Source organism: Sphaeramia orbicularis, chromosome 22 (assembly GCF_902148855.1).
Source record: "Sphaeramia orbicularis chromosome 22, fSphaOr1.1, whole genome shotgun sequence".
Classification (NCBI taxonomy): Eukaryota; Metazoa; Chordata; class Actinopteri; order Kurtiformes; family Apogonidae; genus Sphaeramia; species Sphaeramia orbicularis.
In genome coordinates this window covers 10,270,959-10,297,412 of record NC_043978.1, presented here as the reverse complement: position 1 = coordinate 10,297,412, position 26,454 = coordinate 10,270,959, and the positions used below count along the sequence as shown (strand labels likewise).

At 38.4% G+C, this 26,454-nt stretch overlaps 1 pseudogene; it reads right to left on the bottom strand.

Annotated features, from left to right (window-relative positions):
- Positions 1–5,886: 5,886 nt before the first annotated feature.
- Positions 5,887–25,724, bottom strand: LOC115413924 (uncharacterized; annotated as a pseudogene).
- Between the last annotated feature and the right edge of the window lie 730 nt (positions 25,725–26,454).

Sequence of the window (26,454 nt, the reverse complement as noted above, 5' to 3'; positions counted from 1 at the left end):
ACAAACCCAGCTGAGAATGTTCACAGATTTACACCAACCTGCACCCGTTACAACCACACACTCTGACGTATTAAACCCATATGTTACACAATGAAGAAAGAGGATGAAGACCGTAAAAACCAGCACCTGAATGATTGACAGGTCAGAGTTCAGTGGAGATTCACCTGTTCAGATCTGGAGTCAGTGCGTGTGAGCCTTTAAACAGCACATGTTTAAGGACGGAGGGAGTTTATTCTGCTTTTAAAAGGCTTTAAAGACGGAACAGCAGGAATACGATGGAAATGACACAAGAAAGAAATGACGTGAAAAGAAGAAAGATGTAACAATATGACAACATCGTACAGACACCATAAAATGAAAACATCAAACATATACAAGATGAAAACATCGTAAAAGACAGGACAAGATGATAATATCGTACAGACGCAATAAATTGAAAACATCAAACATATACAAGATGAAAACATCGTACAGACGCACTTAAATGAAAACATTGAACATATGCAAGAATAAAATATCATAAAAGACAGGACAAGATCAAAACATCATACAGATTACGACAAATGAAAAATACTGTAAAGATATGACGAGATAAAAATAGAAAAGACACTAAATTAAAACATCGTACAGGTATTACAAGATAAAACATCGTAAAAGACACAACAAATTGAAAACATCGTAAAAGACAGGAAAAGATGACCACATCATGCAGATGCGATAAAATGAAAACATCGAACAGACACGACAAAATGACATCATAAAACACAAGATGAAAAAATCGTACAGATACGACAAGATAAAAACACTGTAAATGATGTAACAAGATGAAAACACTAAAAGACGGGACAAGATGACAACATCGTACAGATGCGATAAAATGAAAACATCATAAAAGACATGACAGAAATGAAACATCATACAGATTACAACAAATTAAAAATATTGTAAAGATAAGATAAAAGATAAAATAAAATGAAAGACACAAAATTAAAACACACAGATATGACAAAATAAAACCTCGTAAAAGATTCAACAAGATGAAAATATCGTCAACATGCGATCAGATTAAAACATCATTATAGGCAACAACAAAGTAAAAGACAACAATATGAAAACACGTAAATATGCAACATGAAAGTGATTTAAAAGATGTAACGATAAAAATTTAAATGATGAAAACAATGTAAAAGACTTTAATGTGATTCTGAATAAATGAATGTGTTTCGTTGTTGGTTTTATTTTAGTTTTAAAAAACATTGAAAGTGAAAATCAGTTGATTTTTTTTAAAGGTCGTGGTCTGTTTCTAAAAGCAGCTGCTTCGTTTCCGTCGGTTTAAACAGCAGATGTTTTCTGTGTGTTTACCGTCACAGATATAATGTTAACGGTGTAAAGATCGTTTCCGTGCTGTCGACAGATGATGAACGTCTGGAGTCCAAACTCTCCGTCGTCTGTATTTTCAGATGAACTCTTCTTTTATTCTTCATTTCTTCAGTTTCGGTGGATGTCACTGATCCTCCAGTCGTCGTCGCCCACTTACTTTCGTCTTCGTTTAGTCTCTGGATGATCCGCGGTTCGACGCCCACTCCTTATTGACCTCGCCGTCACCAGCACCACCACCCCCCTCCTCGAGCGTTGCCTGGTTGCCATGGTGACGCAGCTGTAGCACCGGCGGGTGGATATCGACAGCAGCTGGTTGACATTGTGCTGTGTCATGGTGTCGTTAAGGCGACACCGCCTCCTTCCACTCATCCGTCTTCTTCTTCCTCTTCTGGTGGAACCTCCTCTTCTTCCACTTTGTTTGTCCTCCTCGTCCTTCTTCATCTGGCTCCTGGCAGGAAGTGCCCCCCCGCTCTTTAAATCCTCTTTTTTAGTCCAGTCCCAGTAAACAGGCTGTACTTACTGTGGTGGCATCTCTGTCGTTAAACCTGCTCATTAATATTCCACCGTTCCTCCGACTCGTCCTGTTCATCGTGTTCTGTTCGGAGGTTCCACGCAGCCTCGTCAGTCTCCGATTACAAGGTGTCGTTTGTGGACGTTATTGGGGTTTTAAAAAACTCCACGATAAACCAGAGCTGTCAAACTCCTGTTAGTTCAGGTTCCACATTCAGCCCAATATGATCTAAAGTGGACCGGACCAGTCCAATAAGAACATCAGAACCTATAAATAATGTCAACCCCAAACATGTCTCTGTGTTTGAGGTGAAAAAGATTACAAAATTAAATTGACAGTTTAAAAAAAAAAAAAATGCATCATGAAAATTTTTACAACTACAAACTGTCCTTTAAAAATATGAATAACATGAACAACCTGAAATTTATTAAGAAAAATCAGTGTATTCTGAACAATATTCTGCCTCAGTTTATCATTTACACATGTTCATTATAACCTACAGATCACAATGGATCTACTAATACACAAAACATTCTATAATTTTGAGAAACATGATCACAATTACACCAAAAACAAGAAATATAAACAAAATAAAGAAGAACAAGAAACTAAACTTGTACAAAAATGTGTGAAACTTCAACAAAATGAACAGAAATAAACAAAAAATAAAATAACAAAAGCAAATAAATGTGATTGAATTAAGCAAACAAAACAGGCACAAAAACTTTAACATGAACAGATTTTTCAGACTGGACCCTTTGGTGGGTCGGTTTTGGCCCACGGGCCTCATGTTTGACCCCCCTGGTTCAGATGGTGTTTTATTAAACTCAATAGACAGAGGTTTGAGCTCCTCCTGCAACAAATGGATTAAAAAAAAACCTCAACTTCTACATAATTGTAAACCAGTTTTTTTGCCGTAATGTCATGCACATAATATGATGACATAACATGATCATTCGTGAACATTTGTGAAATGGGTGAAATTTACACACAAAAAATCAACTGAAAACACGTAGTGAGTTTTTTTTTATTTTAATGTCAATTAATATTTTAAAATAGTGGTGCGTGTGCTTTGGCGTACCCCAGTGGTGATATGTGGTTATAGTGCATTTGAAAACTGCCTCGCTTACTGTACCACCCAAAAATAATGTCACCAGCCCCCACTGGTAAACATGATGATGATGATAAACTTTATTTCAAACATAAGAAGGAATAAAATATAAAGGTAAACAAAAGGCAAAGAGAATTTACGAATTTAAACGGAACACTCCAGAACATTAAAGAAGTTAAACCAGAAAAGGACTGAAAAATGTCACACAATGTACGACTATTTAATTGTGTTTGTTTGTTGTAAGTCTGTGTAAGTTTGTACAATAAAAAGAATAATAATGTTAAGACAAGGTCATAATTCTGTCATACTGTTGACAGTCTGTTGACACAAGCAAAGAACAAAATCTGACTTAGTTTATATTATGTGGAAAACATTTAATTTTTCTGATGTTTTTTTTTTCTTCCTTTGTTTTTCCAGTTTAAATAAGTTCATATCAGTTTTATTCATTTAACACCAAATGACCTCCAGGAAGTTTCCACGGTCAGATCCAGACCTGACAGTGGTCCAGAGAAAAAACAAAGCCCTAGTGTTGAGTGTGAAGGGAACGCTGGTGTTTCTGTTTGTGCGACGCAGATTGAGAAGCTGCTGAGAATAAAGATGAGCTGTAGGTAATGAGGGTCCAGAGGCCTGAGGCCGGACCACCGTGGATCTATGTATGTGTGAGTGTCCTGGCTTTGGTGCAGCCCATCTGACCCCAGCAGCTCCTCCAGACCACGGTTCATGTGTTTCCAGAAGCATCTGCAGCTTTTTTCCATCTGTGAATAGATGTGAGTCCGATGAAAAGGACGGGTTCACGTGTCTGGACCGGTCCGATCAGAACCAGATCACACCAGTAAACCTTCAGTCCAACGGCTCCTGTGACCCTGGAGGGAATCCTCTATCTGCTCATGTTGGTCCGGTTGGTTCTGGTTCGACCCAGGCAGGTGGATTCAAGTGGACCAGTGTTCGGTTCTTTTACTGCAGGAAAGTCAAACTCATGTTCAGGTTCCACATTCAGACCCATCTGATCTGAACTGGATCAGAACCAGTAAAATACAACAGGATAACATAAATAATGACAAATACAAACTGTTCTCTGTGTTTCAGAGTGAAAAAAAAATACAGTTACATAATGAAAATGTTTACATCTACAAACTAACATTAAAAAAACACAAGATTATCACAAACAACCTGAAATATATTAAGAAAAATCTGTGTATTTTTAATTATATTCTGCCTCAGTTTATCATTTTTACATGTTCATTCTAATGTAGACATCACAGTGGACCCACAAATACACCAAACATTGAATAACAGACTGAATATTGGTCCAGTTACACTGATTTATATGAATATATTTCAGGTTTTAACAATAGTTTGTGAATGTAAACTTTCTCATGTCATTTTCACTAATTTACACTAAAACAAAGTGTGTTTGTCATTATTTAAAGGTTATTATTTTACTGGTCTGATTCATTCTAGATCCTTTTTTGTTTGTTTGTTTGTTTGTTTGTTTGTTTGTTTGTTTGTTTGTGTTTGCAATTTTCACAGATAAAATTTATAGGGTGAGTCTGTGGATCCTCTGTGATGTTAATGCTGCCTTCAGATGCCATCAGAAAAATGAGCATTTCCTCTTGTGAATTTGAAATAACAAGTGTTCAAGTGCTTTTGTTGTGGTAGTGAAATAATAACGTCTGACACGCTGTTTATGGTGATACTTGGGTAAAACAGTTTTGGTTGTGATAATTCATCAGTTAAACGCAGCAGGACGTTAATAAAACCATTTTTTGTCATTGACCATGAATCCCTCGTTGCTTTGCTATGTTGAAAAGGTCAAAGGTTATTTTCATCTTGTGGATTTAAATTTTTTCCCAGTTCTGCCGTAGAAAATACAACATGAGGTGGCGTTCATGTGCAATTTTCAAGTTTGTAACTAGTATTTAATGTAATTCCCAAAGCACACTCAAAAAAATAGTTAAGCTGAAAATGTTGACTTTATGTATTTTAATTACATGTAAATTTTCCATGTAATTTTATTACATACGTTTAATGTAAAGAGTTGCATTTAATACAATGTTTTTTCTATCATATTGAGTCAATATGAATAAATTAAATACCTTCAGTCAGATTTGCTTTAGTTAATGCAAACTTTTACATAAACTGTTTGACTGTGACGCTAAGCCTTTTTATGTGATCTAGTAAATAAAGTTTACTTTAGTTGTTTAGATTCACTTTATACTAAGCATATTCACATTATGTTTGACTTTTTCAGATAAATAAACTTTAAATTTCATATATTTCAGTTACATTTTACTTTAAAATATTACTTCATGTTTATTAGAACCAAGAATCATTTTTTTGAGTGCATGTGAAGGCAGCATTAGTACCCACAATCCTCTGCATGAGTGACTAACACCACAAATAAATCCTCAAAGAAGGAGAATAAGGGTCCAGTTGCTACGATAAAGTTTATTTATTTCAAACACACCATAAATGTTGCATCACCTTTATTATTATCATTATTGTTATTATTATTATTATTATTATTATTATTATTATTATTATTATTATTATTATTATTTTGTATTTTTTATTTTTTTTAATTAAATTATTTGATTAAGTTTCAGTTGGTCACCATCTTGCACATGAACACTGAGGGGCATTTCAACATTCAGGAATACAGATTTCAAATGGTCAGAAATTAGTTTTCTGTGCAAATTCTAGTACAAAAAAATTATTTAAAAAATGATTGAAAATTTATAGTACAAAATAATTTTTTTTTTTTTTAATTGTTGAAAATTTTTTGTACAAAATTTTAAAAGTCTGTAAGAAATTATTGCTGTGAGAATACATCTACTGATGCCTCTGGACACATCTTCAGTGATGTTCCTGGAATCACTGGGTGTTTCGGGTCTTTCAACATCATACACCCTCATCCAGGTGACCCAGCCAGGGCTGATCCGACCCCGGCTTGTGTCCAGATGGCAACTAGCTACCATGGCTCCATGGTTTTCCTCTCTTGAGCCACAGCCATCTTGAGGCTCTCTCTGCCGCTTCGGTGGCATTGCGGATGGCTCTCCTCCTACTCTCTCCCTCGATGCCCAGGTTACTGAAGGCTCTGGCCAAGGATTGAGCCGCAAAACCCCTGCATCCCACCTCCACTGGGAAGCACCTTGCCTTCCAACCAGCCTGTTGACAGTCGCTGATCAGTCCTGTGTACTTCGAGAGCTTCCTCTCAAAGGCTTCTTCTATCCGATCTTCCCACGGGACTGTCAGCTCCAGCAGCACGGCTTGCTCAGTGGCCTCTGATAGTAGGACGATGTCTGGGCGTAGGGTGGTGGCAGCTATATGTCTGGGGAACTTCAGCTGCCGCTCGAGGTCCACCAGCAGCTGCCAGTCTCTTGCGGTGGTCAGGATGCCAGCTGGTGGTCTTCTAGCCGGGATTGCCTGCTCCCCAGCTCTGACAAAGGAGATAGTTTTCTTGGGGACGGGACCCTTTTGCCCACTCAATTCCAGTGCTGATGGCTTCAGCGATGGTTTTCAGGACTTGGTCATGCCTCCACCGGTACCGCCCTTCTCCAAGTGCCATAGAGCAGCAGCTGAGGATGTGTTCTAGGGTTCCTTTCTTAGAACACATAGGACAATCTGGTGACTCTGCCAGGCCCCATGAGTGCAAGTTAGATGGACTTGGAAGCACATCATAAACTGCCTGGATTAGGAATTTAATGCGGTGAGGCTCGGCTTTCCAGATTTCAGCCCAGGTCACTTTCCTCTCAACCACATCCTCCCATCTTGTCCACGCACCCTGCTGTTTCATCCCCACTGCCCTGCATGTTCTCGACTCCTCCACTGTGGCTCTGACCTCCTCCTGTATGAGGTGCCTCCTCACCTTTCCTCTGGTGTTTAACTCAGGAGTTGGAAAGGATCCCAGCCTTGCACGTCCCCGTGTGACCACTCCCACAAGGCCCCTGTGATGCAACCTTGCCTCTGCCTCTAAGACAGCATTCTCTGCCCTCCACTTCCTGTCAGTCCTCACACGTATTCCAGCGTTGGCCACCTTCGGATGGCTTGAGTCCCTGTATTGCATCACTTCTCTGGCTCTCGTCACCTTGAATTCCTCCTCCAAAGATTTGAAGGGCAGCTGCAGTTTGTGGTGGGCCCATAAAGAGCAATGCTGCTCAGGCTCTTTGGTAGTCCTAGCCATCTCTGAAGGTGGCTGCTAACCTTCCTCTCCAGGGTCTCTACTGTGGAGATCGGGACGGCATAGACAAGGAGGGGCCACAAGATCCTGGGTAGAATGCCGTGCTGGTAGACCCAGGCTTTGAATTTTCCAGGTAGGCCGGACTTGTCCACAGACTCCAGCCAGCCATCCAGCTCAGAGCAAGTTGAATTATTGAAAAATTTTAATACAAAATAAATGAATCTGTAAAAAAAATGATTGAAAACTGTTAGAACTAAAAAAAAAAATCTGTTAAATGATTTTTAAAAAATTGTTACAAAATAATTAAATCTTTGTAAAATTATTGAAAAATTCCAGTAGAAAATCCTAAAATCAACATACATTGAGAAATTATAGTAGAAAATAAAACAAATCTATATAAAAAATAATGGAAAAATTCAAGTATGAAATTGAAAACAAATATTTAAAAAATAATTGAAAAAAGCAGAACAGAACATTAATTAACCATTAGTGAAGTATCTGTAGCCCTTTGAACTGTATGTGTCATATATGATACAAGGGGCGTTGAAGGGTTAACACACTAGAATTAGCACGGGGGCCACTGTGGTCGGGGGCCCATCAGACCCATGTGTTCAGACGGCCCTGGTCCACCTTTGATTTTCCTGTCTCCACTCACCTGTGTAATCCCAGGCTCCGCCCACTCTCACCTGTTCATCTGAGGTGTTTAACCCTCTGACCTTCCACTGGGTGACTTTCTGTTCAGTTCTGGTGGATTTGGACTAAAAGTTTGTTAAAGAAAGTGGAATCTGGACGTGTGTGTTTGTGTGCTACGGCCTCCCCCCCCTCAGCTCTCCTTTATTTCCCATGATGCTTTGTGCTCCAGTGGTTTGAAACAGAACAAAGATGGAGGACAGCGGCTGGTTGATGGTCCTGTCGAATGGAGCCTCCTTTTGTCTGGTTAGAGGTGTGTGTGTGTGTGTGTGTGTGACTGTGTGTGTGTGTGTGTGTGTGGGTGTGTGTGTGTGTGTGTGTGTGGGTGTGTGTGTGTGGGTGTGTGTGTGTGGGTGTGTGTGTGTGTGTGTGTGTGTGTGGTGTGTGTGTGTGTTCGTTTGTGTGTGTTCATGTGTGTCAAGGCCTGGGTTTGTGTGTGTGTGTGGTTTTGTGAGTGTGTGTGTGTGTCTGTGCATGTGTGTGTCTGTATGTGTGTGTGTTTGTGTGTGCGTCTGTGTGTCTGTGCATGTGTGTATGTGTTTTGTGTGTGTTTGTGTGTCTGTGTATGTGTGTGTATCTGTGTCTGTGCGTGTGTGTGTCTGTGAATGCGTGTGCATGTGTGTGTGTGTGGTTTTTTTTGTGTTTGTGTGTTTTTGTCTGTGAGTGTGAGTGTGTGTGTTTTTGTGTGTTTGTGTGTGTTCATGTGTGTGTGTGTCTGTGTCTGTCTGTATGTGTGTATGTGTTTGTGTGTGTGTGTTCGTGTGTGTGTGTGTCTGTCTGTATGTGTGTGTGTGTTCATGTGTCTGTGTGTGTGTGTGTGTGTGTGTCTGCATGTGTGTGTTTGTGCGTGTGTGTCTGTCTGTCTGTCTGTATGTGTGTTTGTGTGTGTGTGTTTGTGTGTATGTATGTTCATGTGTGTATGTGTGTGTGTGTGTGTGTGTTCATGTATATATGTGTGTGTGTGTTCATGTGTGTGTATGTGTGTGTTTGTGTGTGTGTGTCTGTCTGTCTGTATGTGTGTTTGTGTGTGTTTGTGTGTATGTATGTTCATGTGTGTATGTGTGTGTGTGTGCGTGTGTGTTCATGTATATATGTGTGTGTGTGTTCATGTGTGTGTATGTGTGTGTTTGTGTGTGTGTGTCTGTCTGTGTATGTGTGTATGTGTTTGTTCATGTGTTTGTTTGTGTGCGTGTGTGTGTGTGTATGTGTGTGTGTGTTCGTGTGTGTGTGTGTGTGTGTGTGTCTGTATGTGTTTGTTCATGTGTGTATGTGTTTGTTCATATGTGTGTGTGTGTTCGTGTGTGTGTGTGTGTCTGTCTGTCTGTATGTGTGTATGTGTTTGTTCATGTGTGTGTGTGTGTGTGTGTGTGTGTGTGTGTGTGTGTGTGTGTGTGTGTGTGTGTTAATAAGCTGTCTGTCTTCACCTTCAGTCCCTAACCCTCAGGACACTCGTCCAGACGGGCCTCACTCTGAATAATTCATCACTTCACCCAAAAAAAGCCACAGTTGCAGTTTTTTTTTTTTTTTTTTTTATCCATAAATTACAAACAATTCAGCTCCAACTGCGACTTTTTCGGATTCAAACTGAACATTAACCCTGTTCATGTTCCACATCCTTTCCTTGGCTCACTTCCTCCTGCTCTTTTGTCCATGTTTTGTGTTTCCTGTTGTTGACTTTCATGTGGTTTTTAACCCTTTAACCCCTGACGTGTCTGTGCTGAACCCTCTGAACGGACGTTGTATTTGAAATATTCACAGAAATTCAACCATTTGCTCAATAAGAAAAATGGATTTAAGAACCAACCTTGTGCTTTCCATGGACATCTGAGCATGCTCAGTGCACCCCCCTGCCACCTGTGGAATTGGGGGGGGGGGGGGGGGGGTGTCGAACACAGAGCAGTGACATCCAGAGCATCCACTAAAATATACAAGAATATGGAGGGAACATATCTGGAAAAATAAAATTAGATTTGTCATAAGTCTTAAAGTTACAGATAAATATGTGTCCACAGCAAAGTTCGAATAGTTTTGGATTTTTAGCTCACCAGCCGACAGGCCGTAAGCAACTGTCGTCATGCAGCGTCCGTCTGCATCGTCATCATCTGTCATGCATTACAAAATCGTCTTCTTCTCCAAAACTACAATTCCGATTGACTTCAAACTTGGTATACAGCTTCTGTATGATTATGTCAACACAAGGGATTGAAATTATTTTGATCCAGATCTGATTCTGGATTTGGTGCGACTTAGAAAAATGTTCCCATTATAACAGATAGGAAGTGGATTGAATCAGTAAATATCAATGATATCAACTTGGAATTTGAATTTTTTCCAGATCTGATTGGAATATGACCAAAACATGGGCTATTTCTGTAATATCATAAATACACAGAACTGGGTGATAATAAATGACATCTGGATACATTTCCCAAAGCTTTTAATTTGGCCGGTAAGCTCCAGGGCCACTGGTCCTATTTTTCATTCTAGTTTAGTTTTATTTAGTTTGGACTTTTTTTCTCTAATTCAGTTTGTTTTAATTTGTTTTTAGAGCAGGTTTGCTAGTTTTTTTTTAGTTTTCATTTTTTTGTAAATGCTTAGTTTTAGTTTAGTTTTAGTTTTGTCATGTCTTTTCTCTTCTTCTCTGTCGTATTCAAATAAATCCCAGACAGGACTCTGCTGCTTTCTCCCAACTTTAGTCTCCATGTTTCCAGGTAGAGTGGGGACCAGAAGACGACTGGAAACCACAAGTGACGGACCGTCAAGTGCCGTATGGTGCCGCTAGCTAAAATTGCCAGAGCAAAATAAATTGTTTTCATATCAATCTGATATTGACAAAGATGGAAACAAAGGCAATTTTATCCATAATTTTTATACATTTTAGTTAGTTTTGTAAACACACAATACAGTTTCAGTTAGTTATGTTTTTTTTCTTTTAATTGTAGTTTTTATTTATTTCAGTTAACTAATTTTTTTTTTTTTTTTCAATTCTAGTTTTTGTCATTTCATTAGTTTTCGTTAACGATAATAACCTTGGTTCCAATTCAATCTGAAGAGGCTCAGATCAGTAAAATAGCACCTTAGTGACCTACAAATAATGACAACTCCAAATAGATCTCTTTGTTTTAGTGTAAAAAAAAAAGTAAATTTATTTGAAAATAACTACATTTACAAACTGTCCTTTCAAAAAAATTATGAACCTGAAATGTTGTAAGAGAAGTAAGAAGTAAGTTTTTTGCAGGTTTATGGCATCTTTATTTCTTTTTTTTTTTAATTATTCTGTTTTTCATTTGAAAGATGAAAAGATCCGGTGTTGACAAAGACGAAAACGAAAATGAAGGGAATTTTATCCATAATTTTTATATGTTTTAGTTAGTTTTGTAAGCACACAGTACAGTTTTAGTTAGTTATCATTTTTTTTCTTTTAATTATAGTTTTTATTTATTTCAGTTAATGAAAATGTGGTTTTCAATTCTAGTTTTGGTCATTTTGTTAGTTTTCGTTAACGATAATAAGCTTGGTTCACAGTTCAACCTGGTCTTTTCATTTTGTCCTAAACTTGTGTCAATTTGGGATCATGTATATTCAACAATTGTTAAGATACTGGGTTATATTGATTGATTGATCGATGTATTTATTTTAAATATGAATGTCAAAACAGAAGAAAATAATAAACAAAACACTCCTGAACATAAATATAATTTAATTCCATAAAACCACCAACAGCTGATGTTTTTAAAACCTAAAAATCAGCTCAGACTGAACACACCAGCTTCAGAAACAGATAAAAACACACGCTGGCCTCAGTTTTTTCTGTGGCTGAAGGCGTAAACGCACCGTTAGTAATATTTCATAAAGGACGTCTCTTCACCTATATCGCCATGGCAACCGCAGCCTGCTTTTTAATTGGAGCCTGAGGCCAGTGCGCATGGCTTTCATCTGCATCACACACACCTAAGACGCCACCGTTCTGTTCACCGAGACGCTCTGGGCGGCGGTGGCGGCGGCGTCTCCGGTGGGACGCGGCGGTGTCAGGCGACGCTCTGATGTTAAAGGTTCAGCTGTGGTTTACGGATGTCAGTGGGTTCGACACCGGGTTAGAGCTGACACCTGGTGTTGTTTTAACACTGAGGACGATGTGAAAAACCAGCACATTCACAACAAAACCAAACTGAGTCAAAACCCAGAGAAAAAACAGCCTCTGATGAGGGACTGAGGAAAAACACAAACACAGGTGTGTTTAGTCAAATCTGTGATTTAAAAGAATAAAGAAAAGATGGTTTATATTCAGTACATTTACATCCAACTTTTTCCACCGTACATCTGTGCAAAACTTTACGCATATTTACTAAATGTTGAAAAAACAGAAGTGCATAATGTGGGTTTTTCCATTAAATCACAAATGTGATGAGTTGTTTATTTATTATCACAAGATGAAACCAGAAGTCATTCCATAAACATGAGACGAACATAAATATGGTGATGATTTACACATATATTCATTATTATTCTATATTCCAAATAAACTGAAGTGGTTTCCTGGTGTGTCCACACATACACACACGTTTGGGTTCAACTCTTCTTCTCTTGTAACATCCATCAACATCGTTTTTTTTGTTTTTTTTTTATTCATGTGACTCTAGTTGCGAAAAAACGTCTTTCCATTACAGTTTGGTGTGATATACTAATTGAGCTATGCTGTAAAAACCACCTCTTACAAGCACAAAAACTTTTAATCAAACCAGAGTTTTGGTGATCATCGGTCAGGTTCCGTACTAATTATAATACTTATAATTGGGGGAGGGGGGGTGATCGTTGGCTGGTTTCTGTCCTACTTATGATAAGGGGGGGGGTCATATGTGGTGGTGCAGAAGTGAAAGTGAAACTTAACAGCGTTCCTAATTCCTCTCCGTTTCCTCTTGTGAAGCTCACTTTTTGTCTACCTCCTGCTGAATCTGTGCAAACTTTCATTTGAGGAGGGATGACGTTTGTCCTGGACTGTTTTATATTACACATCTGTAGAAGAAGTCTAATGGGACGCTGATGTTTACTGTCAACTTCCACATCTGTTTTTTGTAAAACGGTGCATCACAGAGATGACCCTCTGACCAATCAGTGGTCTGTAGTGTTTACTGGTCCCCAGTCCTGGAACCTCAGTGGAGATGATACCAAAAAACTAGTACTGGGTACCAGATTCCAGGGGCCTCATGTATAAAGACTTGCGTGGATTTCATACTGAAACCTGGTGTATGCCCAAATCCAGAAAAGTCCGAACGCACAAAAAAATCCAGATGTATAATACTGAGTGTACGCCCGAATCCAAGTACATTTCCTTTATACATCTCAATCAGCGTGGAATTGAGCGCATATGTTGGAGACCTGACTCCTCCCTCTCCACGCCCACATTTAAATATCCAAATTAGTATAAACGGGGTGGGATAAAGGTGGGATTCCCTCTGGGATTCCCCTGTCTGCATGATCAGATGATGACATCAAGGTGGACGCGAAGCGGAGGCCAAAACAGGCGGAAGAAGAAAAGAGACGAACTGAGACTGTTTGAGCAGAAAGTTGACGATATTGTAGGTGACACTTTTCTCACAGGGCTGATGCGGATCATCCCCAAGGTAAATATATATTTAGTATTTGTGTCAGTCACACATTAGTTTATTCTGCAGGTCATACAACAGTCTGATCACAGCCAAACTAGATAAAGGTTCATGTGTAATCATGTCAGGAAATCAAAGAGGAAATCAAAGACTTTGACTCCTGTTTAATCACTCAAATTATTATTTTCCAACAATGAGACAGAAGACGGTCAGACGCAGTATCATCCTCCTGTCACAGAGGCGTTAGCCGGTCCTCCGGTCCACCACAGCCCACTGCTGATGCCCATCCGACCGGTGTCCAGAACACTGGCATGGGTCCGTGCTGACCCGAGTCACAAGAGGACATTGTGAGGACAATCGGCGGAGTCAATGAGCGACTGGACCGACTAATAAATGTTCTCACAGACATGAACACTACATTAAATGCATTTATCAACCAGTGAATTTTGGGTCCTTGTCTCTTTATGTGGTTGTTGCTTAATGTCCTCCCGGGCAGGATTGGCATTGATGGGTCCAGGGTCTAATTGGTTCTGGTTCTGGTGGTGGATGTGCTGCTCTGACAGTAGGATGACATGCCGGTGTGTTCATTGTTCTTCTGTGTATCTCCGATGTGCCCATCAATCGGAGGAATGACCTTTGTCGCATTATTAACAGTTTCTCAGTGTCACCTCTAAGCGTCGCCAAAGGTTCCAAAGCACTAGAAACGTGCGTACACCAGCTATGGACTTGGCGTGAAGGACCACACATTTCCTCAGTCATTTCAGTCTTTATACATCTGAACATGAGCGTGGTAAAGGGCGTACGCACGCTTTATACATGAGGTCCTTTTTCATAATGGACACACAAAAAGGCCAAGTTGAGTCGAGTCGAGTCGATACCACATGGCAGAAACATAGTGCAGGCGTCCAATCAGGAGACGTCTTCATGAATATGAGGACAGAGGGTTAATGTTACAGTCTGAGGCTGTTTTTGATTTTTCTGACTGATCTCAGACCTGTTTCTGGTTTTTCTGCCGCGTCACTGATGCTGTCGTTGAATGGTTCGTCTGTCATTGAATCGTTGGTCTGTTGAATCGTTCATTTGTTGAATCATTGGTCTGTTGAATCGTTGGTCTGTTGAATCGTTGGTCTGTTGAATCGTTGGTCTGTTGAATCGTTCATCTGTTGAATCGTTGGTCTGTTGAATCGTTGGTCTGTTGAATCGTTCATCTGTTGAATCGTTGGTCTGTTGAATCGTTGGTCTGTTGAATCGTTGGTCTGTTGAATCGTTCATCTGTTGAATCGTTGGTCTGTTGAATCGTTGGTCTGTTGAATCGTTCATCTGTTGAATCGTTGGTCTGTTGAATCGTTGGTCTGTTGAATCGTTGGTCTGTTGAATCGTTGGTCTGTTGAATCGTTCATCTGTTGAATCGTTGGTCTGTTGAATCGTTGGTGTGTTGAATCGTTCATCTGTTGAATCGTTGGTCTGTTGAATCGTTGGTCTGTTGAATCGTTCATCTGTTGAATCGTTGGTCTGTTGAATCGTTGGTCTGTTGAATCGTTCATCTGTTGAATCGTTGGTCTGTTGAATCGTTGGTCTGTTGAATCGTTGGTCTGTTGAATCGTTCATCTGTTGAATCGTTGGTCTGTTGAATCGTTGGTCTGTTGAATCGTTGGTCTGTTGAATCGTTGGTCTGTTGAATCGTTGGTCTGTTGAATCGTTCATCTGTTGAATCGTTGGTCTGTTGAATCGTTGGTGTGTTGAATCGTTCATCTGTTGAATCGTTGGTCTGTTGAATCGTTGGTCTGTTGAATCGTTCATCTGTTGAATCGTTCATCTGTTGAATCGTTGGTCTGTTGAATCGTTGGTCTGTTGAATCGTTGGTCTGTTGAATCGTTGGTCTGTTGAATCGTTGGTCTGTTGAATCGTTCATCTGTTGAATCGTTGGTCTGTTGAATCGTTGGTCTGTTGAATCGTTGGTCTGTTGAATCGTTGGTCTGTTGAATCGTTCATCTGTTGAATCGTTGGTGTGTTGAATCGTTGGTCTGTTGAATCGTTGGTCTGACTCAGAGCTGACTCATACTTCTTTTGGTTCTGGTTGTGAGTCAGTTTCCGTCTCTCAGACTCTTCCTGGTCGTCGTCGTTCTTTCTTGTCTGCTTCCTTTCCTTCTGTCTTTGTCGTCTTCCTCCTCTGTTGTGAACAGATGTTTGTGTGCGTTTCCCAGAATGCACCTCTCAGATGAATCCCACCTTAATCTGACCTCCTCCAGGTTCTGTTGAACTGGTTCTTTTCCAGCTTTAACTGGACCAAATTAAACCCCGTTCCTCTGTCTGCTGCTGAAACACTTCTAAACCTGCTTCATTTGATGATTCCTTGCGCTTTGGTGATTTTGTTTGTTTGTTTGTTTGTTTGTTTGTTTGTTTGTTTGTTTGTTTGCCGTGTTTCAGATATTTTGGATGCACCTGACACCAGGAGCAGGGGACCATGGGTAATAGTGGTGCCTTTAGTATTCACAGTGGTGAAGGAAACAGCTGCTGATCTGAGCCTCGTCCTTCCTCCTGTTCTCCTCTAGTTTGAAATGTCACCTCCTCCCTCTCTCTCCTTCTCCCTCCCTCTTTCTCTCTCTCTCCTTCCCTCTCTCTCTCTTTCCCTCCCTCCCTCTCTCTCTCTCCCTCCCTCTCTCTCTCTTTCCCTCTCTCTCCTTTTCCCTCCCTCTCTCTCTCTCTTTCCCTCTCTCTCCCTCCCTCTCTCTCTCTCTCCCTCCCTCCCTCTCTCTCTCTTTCCCTCTCTCTCCTTTTCCCTCTCTCTCTCTCTTTCCCTCTCTCTCTCTCTCCCTCCCTCCCTCTCTCTCCCTCCTTCTCCCTCTCCCTCCCTCCTTCTCCCTCTCCCTCCCTCCCTTGATCTCTCTCTCTCCCTCCCTCTCCCCTCCCACTCTCTCTCTCCCTCCCTCTCTCTCCTTCTCCCTTTCTTTCTCCTTCTCCCTTTCTCTCTTCCTCCCTCCCTCCCACCCTCTTTCTCTCTCCTTCCCCATTGTTTTTAGATGTCTCTCACCCTTCTTCCTCTTTAAGCTAGCTCACGCCCCCCCCCCCCCCCCCCACTCCTCCTCCCCTCCTCCCCTCCTCCTCCTCTTCGTCTCCTCATTTGTCAGTCTGTCACCTCTCTCTCCTCTTTCACACTCATCTGTTTGTTCTTTTTTCCATTACCGCTCTTTTCTAAATTTGTCTCCATCACCTAAAGTTCGTGGACGTCGACCTCTTCCACTCTGAGTTTTTCATCTTCTGTCAGCTGTTCATCAGCTGATCTGATCAGCACCAAAACAACACTTATTCCATATATTTCACCCACATATTTGTCTAGATCATGGATGTTAAACACCTGTTTGTTCAGGTTCTACATTCAGCCCAGTATGATCTAAAGTGGATCAGAACCAGGAAAATAAGAACAGTGAAAAAAGTCCAGTTACATGATGAAAAAGTTTAAAATCTAAACTATCCTTTAAAAATGTGAATGACATGAACAACCTGAAGTTTCTGAAGAAAATTAAGTGTAACTGTTCCAGTCTTCTGCGTCAGTTTGTCATTTCTACATGTTCATTCTAACGTACAGATCACAGTGGATCTATAAATACACACGTCTAAAACAGACAGAATACTGGAACAATTACACTGAGTTATATTAAAATATTTCAGGTTATTCACATTTTTTGTGAAAAGGCAGTTTGTAAATGTGAAAGTCTGCATGTATTTTTCCATTTTTACACTAAAGCAAAGAGAAATATTTGTAGTTGTCGTTTCTATTGCCGCGTTTCCACTACATGGTATCGGCTCGACTCGACTCGGCCTTTTTGCGTTTCCGTACAAAAAAGGACCTGGAATCTGGTACCCGGTACTAGTTTTTTGGTATCACCTCCGCTGAGGTTCCCAGACTGGGGACCAGATACTAAAAGGTGATGTGTAAACACTGCAGACCTCTGATTGGTCAGAGCTGTCTCTGTGACCCGCCCTTTTACGAAAAAACAGATGTGGAAGCTGACAGTAAATCTAACAGTCGGTTAATGCACATGATGACAGTCTGTAAAACTACACCATGGTCGGTTGAGATTCAGTCTGTGGTGGCCGACATAAAAATTCAGCATGAGTTTGACAAGACAACACGCAACCAGCGAGTTTATCAGCAACTCCTAGCAGACGACACGGAAGTAACGTGCCGCATCGTTATGACGACCAGGTACTGTAAAGTGGAATGGAAACATAATGGAAACAGTCTCCAGGAACAGGACCTGGTACCAGAGTTGAGTCGGGCCGAGCCGAGTTGAGCCGGCTCCACGTAGTGGAAATGCGGCACATGTTATTCTGTTCTTATTTTCCTGGTTCTGATCCACTTTAGATCCTACTGGGCTGAATGTGGAACCTGAACTAACAGGAGTTTAACACCAGGGGTCAGTATCTTCAGTGTATATTTTTCCTTTCACAGGTTCGTCCCATGGACCGGACTGGACCCGTGGTTTTGGACCGCGGCCCGTATGTTTGACACCTCTGGTCTAGACTGAGGTGATGATGCATCTGCAGACCTTGAAGAGATCGTGAACAAAGACAGTTCTAATATTCTGACAGTTTTACACCAAACTCACATTTTATCCACTCGGAAAATTATCTTTAAACTGACAAACATCATATGAATAAATGATGGAATATTTCACACAGGATCCGTAATAATAATAATAATATAATAATAATAATAATAATAATAATAATACTATATTGGTTTCATATAGCAGTTTTCTAGGTACTCAAAGACGCTTACATGACTCATCTGTCAACAGTGATTATAACTGTGGCAGATCCAGAAAAAAATTGAAGGGGGGGGGGGGGGGTATATATCTGCATACATATGTGATGTCCGTCTCTGAATTGTCCTCTTCCTGCTTGCTTTGTTTCCAGAACATACTGTGCACTACGTCATATTTCACACAAACAATATTCACTTCAATCTGAATTAACCCTGAACTTTAAATATAAAAGTACCGAGGCCATTAGAGAGTAGGAGTGTTAGAAAATATCGATTCTGCAATATATCACGATGTTTCATTTCACAATTCTGTATCGATATTAAAAAGTACTGTATCGATATTTTTAGGTATTTATTCAAATGCAGATATGGAGGAGGTTCATTTTTGTTTTTCTTTTTTTTGTTTTTTTTAATTTTTGTTTATATTTTATTTATCATTATTTAACACTGTTTTATTAAATAATGGTTATTTGAATCATCCTAAAAGCACTTTTTACTGTCTGAGAGGAAGACGGTAGTTCCTTTGTTGGGACTGCACAAAAATACTGTTCTGATGTTAGTTCTGAACTAATAGAATATGAACATTTAAACAGGATCTTAAACTGTAATGTCTGTAAAATATAATTTCAGTTTGAACACAGGAACATTTTGTGATATAACATTAGATCCTGTTGTGATCAAATAAAAATATGTTTAGGATTTGTACATATTTCTGGTGTAATTCAATTGTTCCAGGAAATAATCATTTAAAAAAAAGAAACAAACAAAAAATTGCCTTTTTAACAGTATTATGACATATCATATCATGATCCTAGTATTGAGATTTGTATCGTATCACCAGATTCTTGCCGATACAAGTCCTGTCGGACAGAACACAGGTCTGCCTTTGACCGACGGACACTGACCTCAACAGAAAACGCTTCAGACTGCGATGAGGACGACCGAGGTTCAAGTGCCGGTCAGAGCAGCCATTTTTTCTGCAGATTTTCAAATGGAGGGGGAGCACTGTTAATAGAGTGTAGCAAAAAAAAAAAAAAAAAAAACATTTGCCCATTTTATGACATGAATTACAAGGAAACTTGGGATCCAAACTGTTGATGCACCAGTGGCGGTAGATTTCCTCATCTCATGTTTTGTTCCTGAGTCTCTTAGGGTTTATTTTGGAACCCCCCCCGCCCCCGAACAGACCCCTCCCACGGGGGTTTGGTCACTGATGGCTGTTTGGGTCTTTATGGGTTAAGTGATTTATCACCATTCATTGTAATATTAACCTCTGTATTTTGCATTTTTTCAGTGTAAATCATGTATTTTCCTCTATTTAATTCACTGATCATGTAGAATTTTACAAAAGCTCAGATTAAAGTTGACAGTTATTATATCAGAAAAATAGAAAATTGAAGAAAAAGTGATTTTTTTTCAGTAAAATATGTCATAAACTGAAGGTAAAACCAAGTGTATCTGTCCACAGTCATTTATCAAACTCCATGGGTTTTACTAGGGAATCAATGATGGTGTTACCATGGTAACTATGAAGCCCCTGAATGTCCAAATGGGTCATATCTGCATTTCACACCAATTACTTACATGTATCATTAGGATTAATGAATCAAAAGGTATTAAACATTTTAGATCAGTTGATGGTTTTGGTCACCGGTAGCTGTTCTTGATTAGTCTTTATGGCTTAAGTGATTAATCACCATTTATTGTAATTTTATCCTCTGTATTTTGCATTTTATCTCTGAAAATCAGGTATTTTCCTCTATTTAATTCAATGATCTTGTAGAATTTCATTAAAGCTCAGATTAAAGTTGACAGTTATTATATCAGAAAAATAGAAAATTGAAAAAAAGTGATTTTTTTTTCAGTAAAATATGTCATAAACTGAATGTAAAACCCAGGGTGTCCATCCACTGTCATTTATCAGACTCCATGGGTTTTACTGGTGGATCAGTGGTGGCTGTTTTTCCATTAGGTAAATTTTCATGTGCAGGTTATTTCCCTCCTCCTGTCTGTACCAGTGGAAGCTGAAGTGTTCCGTGGTTCTCCTGTAAATTCTGTCCTATCCTTGTTGGTTCTGTCGTCTCTCAGCTCCGCTCCGCTCTGCTCTTCATTCTCCTGTTTCTGAAACTTCAAAGTTCAGCGTCGGATGCTTCCAGCTTCAGTCTGCTGCCAATTTTACACAGAAAACTACAATAAACCCCCCCCGTCTTCGTGTGCCTCGGCTTCTCCGTCATTAGAATTCAGTCTCTTCTGCAGAAATAACTCGTACATCTGTACTCGTCCATGTGTTCTGTCAACGTTACTGGGACTTACATTCATTTTCTGCAGTTTGTTTTCACCTAAATCTGAGTGGAATGCAAACATTTACCTGCAGTTTTAGTGCTTAAACACATTTGTATCCCTGTAACGTACATAACACACCCTCGGTTCCATGAATACATCAAGGAGAGTAAAAAAATAAACCCTTTCCTGACCTATTTCATTCTTTTAATCATGATATGGTGACTTGATCTGCTTAGTGTGGTGGTGGTGCACACACTCCCAGGCCTCCACAGGGGTCCACAGCAGCTGCCCCACTCTGATACTATTAACACAAACCTGCAGGGTCATGTGCTGACAGGAATATATTCTGGAAGATTCTGGGCGTGTGCTGCAAAGGGGAGAATCATACACTGTAAAAAAAAAAAAAAGAAAAAAAGTGTAATTTAACAGAATTTTCACTGTTTATTTTACAGATTTTTCCTGTATGTTTAAGATACAGGAAAATATCAATGAAATGACAAAAATAGACTGTGATTTTACATGTCAAATGTAAAATAACACAAAAAACTGTAACTAAATAACCAAAAAATTTCAATATTTAAAAGATTTTTTTTCTTTTTTCACAGAAAAATGCAGTTACAATACATTTGCAAATGTATCATAATTTCACAAATATTTATTTTCTATTCATGAGATTAAACTGTTAATTTAAAGTTTAATACTGTAAAAAAAAAAACAATAATAATAATAAAACGATAAAATCACTGACAATTAACTGTAAAAGAAGTATTTGTTCTGTAAGTTTAACAAGACTTGTTTGTTAATTGACAAATATCTTGTGTAATTACAGGAGGTTTCACAACAAAAATGTTGAACAAATGTATTTTTGTGAATGTATAACATGTATAAGCACTGATAAACTGTCCAAATACAGTTTTTATCAGTGGATTGTACAACTGAGTCTCATTGAAAATTATTTATATATATATATCTAGAGATAGATAGATAGATAGATAGATAGATAGATAGATAGATAGATAGATAGATAGATAGATAGATAGATAGATAGATAGATAGATAGATAGATAGATAGATAGATAGATAGATAGATAGATGTAATTTGATTGTTTTAATACGTGTAAATATTCTTTATTAAACATTAAAAAGTCAAAAAATATGCAAAATCTCATATAAAGTTAGGGCAAAAAACTGTAAAACTGAAAATTACCGTATTTTTATGAGATGGTTATTTTCCATTATTTAACAGTATTTTTTCAGCACCCCTACTGCCGGAATATTACTGTATTTTTACAGGGTTTTTTTTTACAGTGTATGTGGACACTTTAATATTCCACTCGTCTGCAGAGGATGAACATGTGATTTTATGGAAGTCTGAGTATTAACAGCCGTGTTTGGGTGGAAGTTCTGGGTCCAGTTCATGCAGAAGGTGTCGAAGGGTTCAGTTTGAGGTCAAAGCTCAGTGAAGTTTCCTCTGTAGAAACCTGCAGAGTTACAAAACAGAAGTTAGGATTCAGCCGAGGACAGGTTTCAGGACTCAGCAAATATGGAAGCAGCAAGAAACAGTGAAAAAATGAATTGAATTAAAGGAGTTAAAGAGGTGTTTCAGAACCTGAGATGAACTCTGGACCAAGGTTCTAATAGTTTTGGATTTTTCATTCTAGTTTAGTTTTATTTAGTTTTAATTTTTTTTTCTGTAATTCAGTTAGTTTTAATTCGTTTTTAGAGCAGGTTTGATAGTTTTTATTAGTTTTCATTTTTTTGTAAATGCTTAGTTTTAGTTTAGTTGTAGTTTTGTTTTTCTTTATATATCTTTTTTCTTCTTCTCCTTCGTATTCAAATAAATCCCAGACAGGACTCTGCTGCTTTCTCCCAACTTTAGTCTCCATGTTTCCAGGTAGAGTGGGGATCAGAAGACGACTGGAAACCACAAGTGACGGACCAAAAAGTGTCGTATGGTGCCAACAGCTAAAATTGCTACAGTGAAATAAATCGATTTCATATCAATCAGACATTGACAAAGATGAAAACAAAGGGAATTTTATCCATAATTTTTATCTGTTTTAGTTAGTTTTGTAAGAACACAATACAGTTTCAGTTAGTTATGGTTTTTTTCTTTTAATTACAGTTTTTTTTATTTATTTCCATTAATGAAAACATTTTTTCAATTCTAGTTTTCATCATTTCATCAGTTTTCGTTAACGATAATAACCTTGCTCTGTACAGGTGACATGGTGGTGCAGTGGTTAGCACTTGTACCTCACAGACAGAAGGTCCTGGGTTCAGTTCCAACATCAGTCAATGGGGGTAATATATGAACAATCATTTTAGTTCAGGTTCCAATTCAATCTGAAGAGGCTCAGATCAGTAAAATGCAAAGTTTTTATCGTTAACGAAAACTAACGAAATGACAAAAACTAGAATTGAAAAAAAATATTAGTTAACTGAAATAAATAAAAACTATAATTAAAAGAAAAAAATGATAACTAACTGAAACTGTATTGTGTGTTTACAAAACTAACTAAAACTTATAAAAATTCTGGATAAAATTCCCTTTGTTTTCATCTTTGTCAATGTCAGATTGATACGAAATCGATTTATTTCGCTCTAGCAATTTTAGCTAGCGGCACCATACGACACTTTTTGGTCCGTCACTTGTGGTTTCCAGTCGTCTTCTGGTCCCCACTCTACCTGGAAACATGGAGACTAAAGTTGGGAGAAAGCAGCAGAGTCCTGTCTGGGATTTATTTGAATACAACGGAGAAGAAGAGAAAAGACACGACAAAACTGAAATTAAAACTAAAACTAAGCATTTAGGGGAAAAAAATGAAAACTAATAAAAACTAGCAAACCTGCTCAAAAAACAAATTAAAACTAACTGTATTAGAGAAAAAAGAGTCAAAACTAAATAAAACTAAACTATAATGAAAAATCCCAAACTATTAGAACCTTGATAGAATACCACCTTAATAACCTACAAATAATGACAATAATGTCTCTTTGTTTCAGTGTGAAAAAGTTAAATTATTTGAAAATGACTACATTTACAAACTGTCCTTTCACAAAAAATATGAACAACCTGAAATGTCGTAAGAGAAGTAAGAAGTAAGGTTTTTGCAGGTTTATGGCGTCTTTTTTTTTTTTTTTTTTAATAATTCAATTTTTTCATTTGAAAAGATCCTTTACAATGGACAGCTAAGTACATTTGTTTACCATGTCTGAAAAATCAACAATGGTAAAGCATGAAATTTAACAAACACATGTTCCATATAAGTTCTCTGTTTAAAAAAAAATACAACAAAGACAACTGTTCATAAAGTTGGTCTTCCCTTTTTTTCGTAATATTTTGTTAAACATACCGTAGAACAAAAAGCTGTCACATTTTCACCTTTTTTTCATTATTCTTGTTCCAAAAAACACACAAATTTCAGTCCCAGTTCATTAAACCAGTTCCTTTCGAACTTGTCATTTCCAGTTCAGTCTGACCTCAGTGGGTTGAATATAAACAGAACAAATATAAACAGTCTATTTGACCACATTTTCATACATTTATCCTGTTTTACTTTGAATGAAAAGGACAGTTTCTCTATTACATAGATTTCATAGATTGTTTTTAACCAGTCTTCCAGTTGTGGTGCATCTGGTTGTAACCAGTAAGTGTAATTTTTTTATTTTTTATTTTTTTCACTGATGTATGTGTGCCGGTTGTGCAATTTACTGATTTGAACAATTTTTATTTTACAGACAAAAACAATTATTGTTCTAGGCACTTGAAAGATTTTTTCTTTCTTTTTTTTTTCCAGTAAATGTAATTTTAACAATATTCTGTCTGTTATTAGATGTTTTGTGTGTTCGTAGATCCACTGTGATTGTACGATGGAATGAACATATGCAAATGAGAAGATGAGGCAGAATATTTTTCTTTGGAAATTTTAGTTCATGTTCACATTTTTTAAAGGATGGTTTGTAGATATAAACATTTTCATTACATAATTTAACTTTTTTCACGCTACAGCATAGCAAGGTTACTATTGTTAATGAAAACTAAGGCAATGACAAAAAGTAGAATTGAAAAAGCAAGAAGGGTGACATGGTGGTGCAGTGGTTAGCACTTGTACCTCACAGACAGAAGGTCCTGGGTTCAGTTCCAACATCAGTCAATGGGGGTAATATATGAACAATCATTTTAGTTCAGGTTCCAATTCAATCTGAAGAGGCTCAGATCAGTAAAATACAAAGGTTTTTATCGTTAACGAAATGACAAAAACTAGAATTGAAAAAAAAATATTAGTTAACTGAAATAAATAAAAACTATAATTAAAAGAAAAAAATGATATCTAACTGAAACTGCATTGTGTGTTTATAAAACTAACTAAAACTTATAAGAATTATGGATAAAATTCCCTTTGTTTTCGTCTTTGTCAATGTCGGATTGATATGAAATCGATTTATTTCGCTCTAGCAATTTTAGCTGCTGGCACCATATGACACTTTTTGGTCCGTCACTTGTGGTTTCCAGTCGTCTTCTGGTCCCCACTCTACCTGGAAACATGGAGACTAAAGCTGGGAGAAAGCAGCAGAGTCCTGTCTGGGATTTATTTGAATACAACGGAGAAGAAGAGAAAAGATATAAAGAAACTAAAATTAATACTAAAACTAAGCATTTAGAAAATAACGAAAACTAATAAAAACTATCAAACCTGCTCTAAAAAATAATTAAACGAACTGAATTAGAGCAAAAAGTGAAAACTAAATAAAACTAAACTAGAATGAAAAATCCAAAACTATTAGAACCTTGAAACATAGAAGTTAGCCATCAGCAGTTTAGGTTTGACATTATTTCTACATTGTTCTGTTCTTGTTCTCCTGGTCCGGCCCGGTTCAGATCATACTGGACTGAATGTGGAACCTGAACTAGAACCACCTGACCTTAAACCTCCGCTCCAGACCTCCTCCGTTCTCCTTTTCTTCCCTTTTCTGGTTGTTTTTCTATCGGAGGACGTGGCGGTTTGGTCATGAGTCTGAGTCGTTCCCAGCTCCAGTGCGTCAGGGGTTGAATCTCTGTAAATCACACCCTCTTCCACTCCACTCTTCGCTTCCCTACGTGCGGCGGCGGCGTCCAGCATGGCGCTGTCTTCTTCCCAGCCTGCTTTGCATATGACTGCAGGGCCGCCATCAAAGGGAGGAAGTGGAAGGCACATGATGAAACGTTCTGCGACTGGGACGCCTGTTCCCAACGCCACTGTGAACGCTGGGCATTACACTGCAGACGCAGATAAGGGGGGTTGGTTCAGATAGGGGGGGGTCAGGCCTCACCGATGGAAGATGAAGGCGTTGAGCGACCGGTGACCGTCTAGTACAACGCTTTAAACCTGCGACATCACATGAAAATATGATGTACGAACAAAGACATGTGTGAGGAACACGTCAAACAGATTATTCTGGGCTGTCAAACTCATTTTAGTTCAGGGGCCAGATTTTGCCCAGTTTGATTTCCAGCGGGCCAGAACCAGTAAATAATGACTTAATAACCTATGAATAATTACAACGTGTTTTGTTTTGACATTTTGTTTTTGTACAAAAAAACCCCAATTAACTTATGAAAATATTTACATTTTACAAAAAAAGATGTGAATAACCTGAACAAACAGAAATTTCATTTGAAAAATTAATGCAATTTTAACAATATTATGCCTGGACTTATTATTTATACATGTACATTACACACACAGTGTTCCATAAACATTTAGGAACAGGCAGAATATTGTTCAGATTTTGGAGTTTGGAACTAAAATTTGAACAATTTCTACAATATTCCATCTGTTATTATTAACGCAACTCCAGATCACAGTGGATCCATAAATGCACAAAACATTTAGGAACAGGCAGAATATTGTTCAAATTGCACATTTCGGGTTGTTCATCTTTGTT